The following is an 11,675-nucleotide window of genomic DNA, read 5'->3' as shown; positions in this document are numbered from 1 at the left end:
TGGAGCAGTATCAGACTCATATTCTGACTAGAATTGAGTCGGACTACGTCAGGCTAATGTAATTGGGAGAGAATACCGCAATTTTTTATATATTTCAAAATAAAACATCACTCAGACTCTGATCGTCAATAAATTATTCTGTGCGGCCCGGTACCAAATGACCGACGGACCGGTACCGGTCCGCGGCCCGGTGGTTGGGGACTGCTGCTCTAGAGCAGTGTTTCTCAACAGGGGGTACTTGTACCCCTAGTGGTCCGCGAGTACATTGAAAGGGGTACATGAAAATATTTCATTTCTTAGGCAGTAACATAAAATAGGGCAGGGATCTATTTTGGTTGGTGAGGACCCAATTGAAAAATTAAACAAGCTTTTATTAATCAAAGAGTAAAATTTTCTTATAAGTTTAAGTTCACCTACAGCTGTGACAAACATCAAAACCAAGCAGAGGAACATGTAGAGAACAGCCTGAGATCAGCTGTTTTTCACACCGAGCTATCGGAGCTCATCAAAGCAGCTCAGGTGTCTCGATGAAAACCAAGTAAAACTAATTAAGTCAGTCTGACTATAATTTTTGTTTGGTATTTTGTATCCAATGCATCAAGTTTTAATGTGGTTATACGGGAGCTACAGTTTTATAAATACAGGTTTACAATATGATTTTATTTAGTATTTATTCCATTCCTTACTAACTTCTGGCATTTTGTGCTTTCCATCTAAAATAAAAAACAACATAAATATGTTGTTTTTTATTTTAGATGGAAAGCTCAAAATGCCTGGGAATAACAGTGGGTACGGTGCGCTGCGATACAGTAGGATGCAGTATGGTATGGTATGGTTCGTATGGTACAGTATGACATGGTGTTAGGAATCCAGTTTGTGTGGGTTGTTTGTGTGTTTCTTCTCTCTCCACCACCAGGTGGTGCCCTGTCCTTGTGAGCCTCTCTGCACACCTGCGGCTTGTTGGTTCATTACTGGAGGAGTATTTGAGCTGTGGGCTGTCACTACCTCGACGCCAGAGTGTTTGCCAGTTTTGGAAAGCCTTCCTGTGAAAATTGGATACCTGGACTTTCTCCAACTGGAAGGAATTACTGAGTTTACACTGAGCAGGGGAAAACCTCCACATGATCCGTTCAAGTCCCCATCGGAAATCCAAGTGACAGTCCGCTCCAGTACTCCTCTGGGTCCAACGTAAGTCTAACTGTTCACTCTCCAATGAGTTCCCTCTTCCCTGGATAATCCCACACAGAATGGATTGAAGGATTGACAAGAGCCCCCTCAAATGTGAGTCCCTCTCCAGCTTAATTCAAGCTGCAGTCTCATTTCCCACGGTCCCTGAACTTATCTCTGTGATCTCCCCTTCAGACTTTCCAGTTCCGGTTCACCAGTTCACTGAGTTCCAGATCCAACCTCTGTTTACATTACATCAAATAAACCTGTTAAACTTTTCCCCGTGTTCTCTGAGTGGTTTCTCTGCATGTGGGTCAGATTCCTTAAATCGATCATGACACATGGTACAGTACCGTATGGTATGATATGGTATGGTACGGTATGGTATGGTATGGTATGGTATGGTATGGTATGGTATGGTATGGTATGGTATGGTATGGTATGGTATGGTATGGTATGGTATGGTACAGTATGGTATAGTATGGTACAGTTCAGTACACTTTGGTAAGGTTTGGTTCGGTACAATATGGTAAACTATGGTACGGTATGTTATGGTACGTACGGTAAAATACGGAATGCTATTGTATGCTATGCTATTCAAATACTAGGTTGTAGGGAAGAATATGCAATGTGGATTGTATATGTTTGTTTTAATTGTTCCTTGCTCAAATGTAAAAATATATAACTCTTAAAACTATTTTTGTGTCTTCTGCAGAGAGCATATAATGGAACTGGAAGCAAGTGATCCACTGCATAACTTCATATGCATGATGTTATATGAAGTATTTGTGTGCATTGTTTCAAAAGGTACACATATTGCTTTGCAAATGTCAACGATGATTTGAGAAATGTTCCAAAGCAGCGAGAAAAATGACATAAGATGTATGACAGTTTAATGTACAAATTTTGACCAATAAAGCACATCTCATTCAGGCTCACATTTGAACATTATATGCCTTATAGACATGGCAACAGCTAAAAAGTTTGTTTGCTTTCAGTGAGATCTTTCCTGTTGGATATACACTGCCTGGCCAAAAAAAAAGTCGCCACCTGGATTCAACTAAGCAAATAGGTACGAGCCTCCTATTGGATAATTACTGCATGGGCGATTATCTTTCAGCTGGCAACAAGTTATTCAACCCCAACTGGTGCAATGACTTGCTTCTCATTTCCTAAATGACCATGTCGAAAGACACATCCCGTGGTCGTGGAAATATGTTAGTCTGTTTGAGAAGGATCAAATCATTTGCATGCATCAAGCAGAGAAAACATCTAAAGAGATTGCAGAAACTACTAAAATTGGGTTAAAAACTGTCCAACACATTATTAAAAACTGGAAGGATAATGGGGACCCATCATCTTCAAGGAAGATATGTGGCCAGAAAAAAATCCTGAATGATCGTGATCCGCGATCACTTAAATGTGTGGTGAGATCAAATCGAAGAAAAACAACAGTAGAACTCAGGGCTATGTTTAATGCTGAAAGTAAGAGCATTTCCACATGCACAATGCGAAGGGAACTCAAGGGACTGGGACTGAACAGCTGTGTAGGCGTAAGAAAACCACTAATCAGTGAGGCTAACCGGAAAAAAAGGCTTAAATTTGCTAGGGAGCATAAAGATTGGACTGTGGAGCAATGGAAGAAGGTCATGTGTTCTGATGAGTCCAGATTTACCCTGTTCCAGAGTGATGGGCGAATCAGGGTGAGAAGAGAGGCAGGTGAAGTGATGCACCCACCATGCCTAGTGCCTACTGTACAAGCCTGTCGGGGCGGTGTTATGATCTGGGGTTGCTGCAGTTGGTCAGGTCTAGGTTCAGCAACAGTATGTGCTCAAAGAATGAGGTCAACTGACCATCTGAATACTGAATGACCAAGTTATTCCATCAATGGACTTTTTCTTCCCTGATGGCACAGGCATATTCCAAGATGGCAATGCCAGGATTCATTGGGCTCAAATTGTGAAAGACTGGTTCAGGGAGCATGACACATCATTTTCACACATGGATTGGCCACCACGGTCCAGACCTCAACCCCATTGAGAATCTTTGGGATGAGCTAGAGAGGGCTTTGCGCAGCGGTCACACTCTACCATCATCAATGCAAGATCTTGGTGAAAAATTAATGCCACACTGGATGGAAATAAATCTTTTGACATTGCCACAGCGAATGCGTGCCGTAATCAAAGCTAAAGGCGGTCCAACAAAGTATTAGAGTGAGTGACCTTTTTTTTTTGGTGGCAACTTTTTTGGCCAGTCAGTGTATAATCGGTAGTGAGGACCGAGCTATACTCATGGCTTTTCAATAAAAAAAATTATTTGGACCTAAATGACTTTCTGCTCTTACCCACCTTATTCAATGGCAATGACAAAACACAATCAATTGTCCATTGTATCTATAATACAGTAGCTGTATAATAGACAATGTTTATCTAGAATAAGTGAACTGTGCAATTCAATGGCTCAATGCAAACTGCTGGGTTTCCTTAGAAAATAAAACCCTTTGCCACCATGCCCCTGTTGTAGAAAATATGGTTGTCTTTGTATGCTCAACCATGAGGTTTACCCCTGGTTTAAAGAAAATGAAGTCAGTTGATCAACTGCTTCAGAAAGTGCTTCTTATCCCTTTGTTTGCCGATCCACAAGCTGTCAGGGGGACCAGAAAATGTATCCAAAGTCCGTCGAAGAATCTTCATCTCTATTTTTTAAATCAATAATTTCAGATAACCCTTGTAACTCTAACCCTAACAAGCATTTCAGTAAAGGAGTGGGATCCTTTCGCCTTGTGTTCAATCCCAGAGGTCTGTGAAAAAAAGTGGTTGAGGCCACTTTCATTGCCCAGGAACCATCTACATGTGCTTTTGACCCTTTCACATCAGTCCTGGTCCTACATCACCTCCATTAGTGTTCTCAAGAGCTCCATGGTGAATCAGTCCCTACAATCTGCCGCTATTTTATCTATTTCTTCACTTCTCATTCTTCTCTATGTGTCTCTATGTGTACATAGCTTTTAAAACCGCATCTTTCCCTGGGGCCTACACTGCCCCGTAGGGCCTACTGGCACTCCCCAGAATTGGTTTCAATCATACATGCTAGGTCACTGAGCCTATTTGGTGATGTGCCCTAGTGATCTGTTCCGGGACTCAAAGTTAATTTGTCATGCTGACAATACTCAGCTATCTGAGGCCCCCAGCCACCCATCTCCATCATCAACCTGTCCCACTGTCTTCACTATCCACAGTCACAGCATACCAGAAGGATAGAAGGGGAAAGATGTAGGAAAACATTCTCCTTTTTAATGAGTAGAAACATGAGTAATTCATTTTTTCATTTAATATCAAATCCAAAGACAAAAAAACATTATAAGTATTAAGGCAGAATACTTTTCTTTGCAGGGCAGCCACTAATCTTGTTGGGCTTTGTGATCCACAACTCACCTTCAGAAACCCAAACAAGCAAAAGTGTAAAATAAAATGTTCTAACTCCAAATAATTACAAAACTCCAGCAAACACTTTCCCTATCTGAAAAGCTTGTCCATGCCTTTGTCTCCTTCAGAATGGTCTATTGCAATACATTTCTCATTGGAATCGCTGACAGGAACATGACTCTTTCTTTAAAATTTTGATAAGATGTAGATTTAATAATTTTATTATTATTATCAATATAAAATTAAAGACTTCATTATAATTCTTTTTCTGTGTTTTTCCTGTGTCTCATTAATGTAATGTCTGTTTAATTTTGGCCCTTTTTCTATCTTCCTAGTTATGTATCTCTTTGGCATTATCCCTCCTTAAGTATGCATGTTTTTTTTTCTTCTTTTCTCTTCTAGTTCTTGTACAATTTGTAAAGACTATAAATTTATTATTATCATCTTAGAATACCAGACAACAAGTTGATCATCCCTTAAACAGAAGTTCAAACTGCCTTTATTACTCAATCTTTATTAATTAAGTAGAAAACCGTCCAGACAACACCAGGCTGTCTTATTTGTAATGTAATGCAATAGAAATTTCAGTCTGCATTTTTCCCTCTATCTGTAGTTGATGTTATGTACAGATGTAATCCATCTATCTTCAAATATCCTCCTTATTAAGGAAAGCTGAATTGCTTTTAAGCACTCTGCTTTCTTACTCTGCCTTTCCTAAAAGCCTAAAAGGCTATGGCAAGCTGTTTTATATTATATCTCTTAAAGCAATCTTCAAAGCATGTAATCGTCAATCTACTTTTTTAGGTCAAAGCAAAAAATTTTGCTTCCATTTGTTCTGTCTAAATTAAACATTTAGGATAACTGAACTTTAGCCATTTGAAACCAAAAAGCTTTGAGTAGGTTGTAAACCATGTTTCCTTAAGGCTTTATTTATGCTGCAATTTTATTGTTGCTCTAATTTAAATATGCTGGTCTCATCAGTAGTGGGTGGAAATTTGTAATGAACGAAAATTAAGTTTCAAAAACACATTAGTCTATTAGCAATTAATCAACATAAGGAGAATCAAAAGTGAATAATTTACAAAAATAAACATTTCAAACATATATCTTAATTATTCTTATTACTTATTTTTTGTGCAGTATATATAATGCACAAATAATAATGGGAACACGTAAAAAAACACTAGAACTTCTGTGAAAGCAAACTGTCTACTTAGGAAACAGCACTGATTGAAAATCAATTTCACATGCTGTCGTGCAAATGGAAAAGACAACAGGTGGAAATTGATGGCAATTAGCAAGACATGCTTAATGAATGGGGTTCTGCAGGTGAGGACCACAGACCTCTTCGCAGTACCTATACTCTGGATCTGTCCTCCGTTGGTCCGAAGAGTATTGTCTCAGTTTTGTTTTTATTTAATTGGAGAAAATTATGGTGTATCCACGTTGCATCCACCTCATATATGGACTGTTGCCATTTGTGGAATAGTAAAAACTAGAACCTTTAAGGATGAACTTTTATTTATTCATTTTTTTCAATTAAAGTTCTTTGGGTGAATGTAGTGTGTTGTTTGATTAAATACTATAATGTTCTGCCTTACTTGGGTCTGGTCCTCCTCTGCAGGCCTACCGCTCTCTGCAGCAGAGAGGGGTTTCGTGACGTCACTGGCGGCTCCAGCGGCTCGTTGATTGGAGCGAGAGAGAGAAAAAAAAATGGAAAGAAGACTGTAAGGTGAGTAAGATGCACGTTTCTTTCTTGCTTTTTTTTTTTTATGAAGCCTCGTTTCCTTCTCCATCATTCACACCGCTGAAGGTTTTGTTCCTGCCTCGTGCAGAGGTTTGATTTGCGGCGTCCTGCTCAGCGGACAGGATCGGGAACACGGCAGGTTGTCGCCCTTCCTTTTTCCCCTCTCTCCTCTCTCTCCTCACAGGGGAGCTCAGCTGCTGAGACCAGCATGGGGGTGCATTTAACCTGCCCCCCTCCCGGCCTTCCGTGCTTTCTGTCACCACGGCGGCTGTAGCATCAGTTTAGTGAGTCCCATGGTCCACACCCACATGATCCGCTGCCTTTGATTGATCTATGTGCAGTGCAGATATGAGGGGCGATTATTATTATTAATATTTAACTGCTGGATGCACCAGTGTTTACTGTGAGTCCTTTGCTCAGAGGGGACTGGTCGGCCTGTGTGCTGGACAGGGACCAACTCCTGCTGTATGTAAAATAATCCACCTCTTCTGTACATTGTGTGAAATAACTTGAATTTATCAGATTGTCATTGCATTGCAAACAGTGATTTTTTTTTTTTAGCCCAGTATATGCTGAGATGGATCATAAAATAAATGAGGAAATAAAAGACTGCTTGTGATATTCACACTGTAATAATAATAATAATAATAATACTCTCATGGGACTTCTCACACTGTCCCAAGCTTTGGCTCCTGAGGGCAACACGTTATTAAAAAAATAAGAATTTTTGGAAACCATCATGTCTCTACAGTGGGCTTTTAAGCCCTCAGAGGAAATCACATAAAAAAAAAGGAGAAATGCTGTAAAGTCTTTGGCAAATGGACTCAATTTACACAGCTCCTTTCGTACTGTATGCCATCCTGGCCAATCAAAGCACTTTACACTATAATCCATTCAAGCCAGTCACTCTTTCAAACCACATATTTATACACAGATAGGGTAAAGACAACCAAAAGCAGAAACATTTCCCACTGAGTCACAATCATTGCAGTGCAATTGTATTTAAAATAAACAATTTATCTGTTAGTTGCAGATTAAACAAATTTGCAATGCATTAATTGACAATCAATGGAGTTCAGTCATACCCTGCCTTCTAGAATGCATTTTATTTTATCCAGCTGCAGATAATAGATAATCTCCTGTATTTTGATTAATCTGAGGACGGCAAAAAGAGGACCAAGGGTGCAGACCCTCATTTAAACAATTCACTGGCCTCAGATGGATTGGTTTGTGCTGCTCCATCAAAACTTGTAAATTGCAATGTTGATAGTACAGGAAGTGATTTCTCCTCTGACTTTACCAACCTTTTAACACCTGGATGTCTTACGATTAGCTACATAAATTGAACTGTGAAGGAGCCTTTAAGATGTACAACAATCATCCAAGCATGTTCAATATAGTTACCTGGTTTTGTTTTGAAAAAAAAAGAAGCTTTATTTTGTTTGTTTTTTAAACAAGTTGCTGCACTGGATCTGGTGAAGCCTTTTACTGAAGACCCTGTTGTTATTTAACAATCTCCTGAAGAGGATGGTTACTTTTGTCCATAATGTTCTTCATCTCATGAAGAATTCATCTCCATATGTTCTATGTTACTGGAACAGAGCTGTCCTTCTTTATTTGCTTTTTGAGCTGCTTATAGCCATTTGCTCTGATGCCGTTACTTCAGCAAGTGATGGAAGAATAGATCATATCTCCACAACAGACAGTGGAAGATCTGCAGCATCTTGTTGCAAACACCATAGGACTTAAGCGTCCTTAGGAAGCACTATCTGCTCTGTCCCTTCTTGTAGAAAGCTTCACAATTGTGTCTCCAGTCCAGTTTGTTGTCCAGGTAAACACCGAAGTATTTATACTCCTCCACCTCCACTTCTTCTCCTAATTTGTTATCAGGATTTAGCTTGTTAACTTTTCTTCTAAAATCTACAATAATCTCTCTTGCTTTGTTGATATTCACGATCAGATGATTGTTTCCACACCATGCCAAAAACGGTTCACTAGCTCTTTGTACTCAGTTTCTTTGCCATGTTTCATGCAACCAAAGAATGTAGAGACATCCAGGTATTTCAGCTGGTGACAGAAATCAGTCTGGTACTGGATGTTAGAGGAGTTAAAAGGTATGGTGAGAGTACCGTCCCCTGTGGTGCTCCCGTGCTGCTAACTAATTGACTAGACAGCTAACCCTTCAATCTAACAAACTGTGGTCTATTTGTCAGGTAGTATTTGATCCAGGTGATTATTGATGCCTCCATCTGAGGCTCTGTTTGAATTCATGGGCTGCGTCCTCCGAAGGCCAGATTCAAAGGTCGATTAAGTCATACGTGGCGCTCAGGTCTGGTCGGATTCCAAGGGTCCTCGTTATGCAGCCTACAAATGCGTCCTTCTTTTGGCCCGATTTGAAGGATAGGTCCGATGTATCCAAGCTGTCCTTGGTTATCCCAAGGATAGCTTGGGATAACCAAGCCAGCTTGCTTTTGAGACCAAGCAAGCCGGCTGCTCCATTATCAGAGGAAATAGTGTCGAAGAGTGGTGAATATTGGAAGTTCAGTTTAATATAATACAAGTATGTGAATAGAGCGTATGGTGGAGAAAGCTGCAGAGAAACAGTTAGACCTGTTTGAATTCACAGCCAAAACTCTTCCGGCCTCCTTATTTTCAAGGACTTTTCAAGAGTAAGTCAGGCTAATTCTTGTTTAAAACAATGATCAGTTAATTTGCTCTGTCTAGACTTCCATCTGTCTGATCATCCTTCTGCTGGAAGCCTGTAATCTACTTCAACCCTGACAACAGATCATTCTACTGGAGCTTGCTTTCCATCTTCCTCCTGTACAGTATGCCCACTTGCTTTGTCTTATCTTGGCATTAAGTTGCTTCTGTATACTCCTCAATAATTCCCTGTCTATCTTCCATTGTTTTGAAGCTGGACAGAGTTGATAGATGCCTGGATATAGAAAAAAAACAAGCTAAAATCTGTCAGTGGCTTGGAAAAGAGAGGAAAAAAAAGCCTTTATAAATCTTTGGCATTGATTCGTATGTGATGCCCTTTATCCTGTCTGAATGAGTTTAGCATGTTTTGCAAATGAGAACAGGCAACTGATGTCCTGTCTAGATCTGCTAATATGATAAAGACATACACTCAAAAAAATTGCACCTGTAACTGCAACTCTTTCAGGGGGCTAATTACAAATGGAGAGCACACTTTACAGATTTACAGTTTATTATTATGCTCTCTCACTTATTTTAAGTTATTAAACTTTAATTAACCTGGAAAAAAAATCCCATTGAGTTGAAAAAAAAAACTCTTTTTCAAGGGAGTCCCCGTCAAGAGGCGACAAAGTTGCATAAATGCATTTACCAAAATGAATATACGGTCGTTTGTGGTTGGAACTTATAAAAGATGTGAAAAAGCTTAACATTGTTTAATTATTGCCAGACACTGTAACCTGACTACCTGTCTGTTGCCCAGTTGGATGTAAATATCATGTTGCAGACATTGTCCACTAACAAGACCTGAGTAGTTTTCACTGGAAATTGTGATTTCTGTTTCTAATGGTTGATCCCCAAGACAGAGAAAACCAGAATTAGAAGATCTGGACCACTAAATCACACATTATTTTGTTTTATCGCTGCTTGTCATCAATTGCTTCCTCTTAGAGCAGGGGTCGGCAACCCAAACTGCTCAAAGAGCCATATTGGACCAAAAAAACAAAAAATAAATCTGTCTAGAGCCGCAAAAATGTAAAAGTCTTATACATGCCCCGTATGGGCATGTATAAGACTCTGAGTGTATTATCCCACTATAGAAAATGACTATGTGGGCTTAAATATATAATAGGCATTCACGATTGAATCTTTATCCTGGAGCAAATGTCACATAGCAGCATGAGGTGGGGGACGAGCAGTGAACGCTCTCACCGCGCTGCTTCACCGCGCGCCGCTTAACTGGCCTTCACCGCACGGTTTAAGTTTTGTTGCACTGACAAAATTATAGAAACAGGATCAAGGAATCTTTCCATGGTGGACGTGTTTCTGTTGGGAGGAGTTGATTGAGTCATGAGGAACCAAGCAGGAACTGACACCCATCAGAGCAGAGCTCTCTAACCCTGAAATCCCCCATCCCAGCGTTCCTTGGTGTGATTTATAGTTAGGATTTGTGGAAAAAATGCAAGAAAGTTCCCATCTCTGCATCAGAGCTCTACCTGTTCGATCTGTGGACGGTTTTCCATCCTTGCAACAAAACTAGCAGCAGTAGTGGAGTTTGGAGATGTAATCAACTTCTTAAATCTACATTTGCTCTCCTCTAATTTATCCAGAAGTTCTGCAATCACCATTTTTCTCTCCCTCTCAGCTTGGTTGTTGGCTGCATATTTAGCTTGCCTTCCCTGGAAATGCCTTTCCAAATTTTTATTTTTATTTTTTGCCAACCTCTCATTACCGAGCAAAAATGCAGGCAATCGTTCCGCATTGGTAATGAAAGAAAATAATTCAGTCCATCCTATGAATCCTCTTTTCTCATCAGCTATCTTCCTTTTTTTCCCTTTGGGATCCATGGTCTGAGACACTCCAGCAGCCTGGCACTGGGCAGCTCTGGTTGCAAGTTATAACCACTGATCTCTATGGCTATGATGCAAATTATTGTTGAAATTTATTTATTACACAAATGTTTACAGCATTGGAAAACATAATTATTATTTTTTTTACCTCCTGCACACCATATTAAAACAAAAGAAAAAAAAAAAATCGATTTTCAGAAATTTTTGAAAAAGCTCCAGGGAGCCGCAAGGGGAACGCTAAAGAGCCGCATGCGGCTCTGGAGCCGCGGGTTGCCGACCCCTGTCTTAGAGTTTACTTTGAGGATTTTTTTGCATAGCTGCCTTTTGTGTCCCCTGACTGACTGTTCCTTGAGTGTGGCATCAGGCTGTGAGACTGTCCACCAGCCATCATGTAAAGATGAGCGATCCGGCTCCTTAGTCAGCCCTTGGTTATTCAAGATCTGAAACTATTCCCATCTTGTAAGAGGTTTTTCATGAAATATGCATCTTTCAAATAACATATTGAATATTCCCCTAATTCAAACTGGCATATTTTATTCATGTAACCAGAACTGCATGCATGTATCTTCCCCAATGCCCTCTGCCAGTCACTACAGTGTTACACCAACACATGCCCAGGATTAAAGAACAAAGGAGATGTTTGTTTTTCATGCAGATCATAGAAGCTATTTACCGCATTGTTTCAATCCAATGTTCTCTGCTGGCCCTTTTCTCATCTTGATCTGGCTGTAGCACACAGGGCTTAATGTACAGTAGCTAATTAAGAAGCCTGCCGCACTGAGGCGG

At 40.0% G+C, this 11,675-nt stretch overlaps 1 protein-coding gene across 2 annotated transcripts in view; it reads left to right on the top strand.

Annotated features, from left to right (window-relative positions):
• Nucleotides 1-6,263: 6,263 nt before the first annotated feature.
• The window catches only part of fbxo41 (F-box protein 41), a 63,769-nt gene continuing 58,357 nt past the window's right edge, over nt 6,264-11,675 (top strand). The window contains exon 1 of one of the 2 annotated variants that reach the window (XM_015384868.1): nt 6,264-6,324. The gene's annotated coding sequence lies outside the window, so the exon portion shown is untranslated. Of the gene's footprint in view, nt 6,325-6,396; nt 6,479-11,675 lie in introns of those variants that run through there. The other variant, XM_015384869.1, reaches the window with a different exon arrangement.

Source organism: Cyprinodon variegatus, unplaced genomic scaffold, assembly GCF_000732505.1.
Source record: "Cyprinodon variegatus isolate N-32 unplaced genomic scaffold, C_variegatus-1.0 Scaffold326, whole genome shotgun sequence".
NCBI classification, from domain to species: domain Eukaryota; kingdom Metazoa; phylum Chordata; class Actinopteri; order Cyprinodontiformes; family Cyprinodontidae; genus Cyprinodon; species Cyprinodon variegatus.
The sequence above is the reverse complement of the archived record's forward strand: the minus strand, read 5'-3'. Positions and strand labels throughout refer to the sequence as shown.